The sequence below is a fragment of the Apteryx mantelli genome, chromosome 2 (assembly GCF_036417845.1).
Source record: "Apteryx mantelli isolate bAptMan1 chromosome 2, bAptMan1.hap1, whole genome shotgun sequence".
Classification (NCBI taxonomy): domain Eukaryota; kingdom Metazoa; phylum Chordata; class Aves; order Apterygiformes; family Apterygidae; genus Apteryx; species Apteryx mantelli.
Window position 1 is genome coordinate 1,061,364 of NC_089979.1, and position 1,482 is coordinate 1,062,845.

Genomic DNA, 1,482 nt, shown 5'->3' on the forward strand with positions numbered 1-1,482 from the left:
TCGGTCCCGCGGGGGGGGGTGGGGGGGGGGTGTCGCATTGCCTGCGCGGAGGCCCAGCCCCGGGGGGGCCCACGGGGAGTCCCGGGAGGGGGGGGGGGGGGAAGCAGCGGCGGCGGCGGCGGCGCGGCGGCGGGGCAGGGCCAGGGCCGCGGTCGCGCTCACTTCCGGGCGGCGGCAGAGCGCGCTGGCAGCGCCGGGCCGCCGGTAAGTGCTGCCGCCGCGGCGGGGGGGGGGGGACGGGACCGGGAGGGACCGGGCATGGGTGAGGGGGGGGGGAACCGGAGAGGGGGGGGGGTGGGGGGGGCCGCCGCTGCTCACCTGCCGCTCCGCCCGGCTCCGCCGCCCGCCGCCATCTTGTACCGGGGGGGGGGCGGGGGCGCCGCGGGGGGGGGGGAGGGGAAGGGAGGGGGCACCGGAGCGGATCGGCCCCCCCCGACCCCCCCCAGCCTCCCCGAACCCCCCCCCGACACCGTGCGACGCCCCTCGGCCCCTCCGGCCTCTCCTCGGTGCTCCCCGGCCCCGTGCGACCCCCCCCCCGCCCCCTCTGACCTCCTCGGTGTCCCCCCGGCCCCCTCCGACCCCCCCCCCCGGCCTCCCCCAGCCCCCCGTGACCCCCTCCAGCCTCCCTGACCACCCCTGCGCCCTCCGGCCCCCCCCCAGCCCCCTGTGATGTCCCCCAGCCCCCTCAAGCCTCCTTGGCACCCCCGGCCCTGTGCGACCCCCCCCCCTCGGCCCCCTCTGGCCTCCTCAGTGACCCCCGGCCCCCTCCGACCCCCCCGGCCTCCTCGCGTGCCCCCCGGCCCCCTCTCGGCCCCCTCCGACCCCCCCCCCCGGCCTCCCCCAGCCCCCTGTGATGTCCCTCAGCCCCCTCCGGCCTCCCCGGCGCCCCGGCCCCCCCGCGACACCCCCTGGCCCCCTCCGGCCTCCCTGGCGCCCCCAGCCCTCCTGACGCCCCTCGACCCCTCCTGCGTCCATCCCCGGCACCCCCGGCCCCGTGCGACCCCCCCCCAGCCCCGGGCAGCCCCCCCCCCCTCCCCGTCCAGGGCGGTGTGGGTCGAGTGGGGCCCTGGGCGTGCCGTGGGGCGGACACCGGTGCCGGACACCCCCCCCCCCGCCCCGCGGCGCTGGCCCACGTGCGGGGTGGGGGCCGTTTCCCCCGACGCCTTGCGAAGGCGTTTGCAGGGCGCCGCGCGTCCCCCTTATCCCGCTTGCCGCTTCCCGCCTCGGTTGCCGCTCGGCGGAGCCGCCGCCGCCACCTGCCGCTCCGGACCGACGCGCCCCGTCCGTCCTTGGCAGCGATGGCCGATCGCCGGCGTCCCGGCCGCCTCGGCGCCGCGGCCCCCCGCGCTGCCGACCCTGCCATAACCCGGCCGGCGAGAGCGGCTCGGCTGCTGCAGCCCCCAGGTAACGCGGGCGCCTCCGCTCCGTGCCCCGGTGCCGAGGCCCGGTGGGTGGCCGGGCTGACACGTCCCCCCTCCGTGG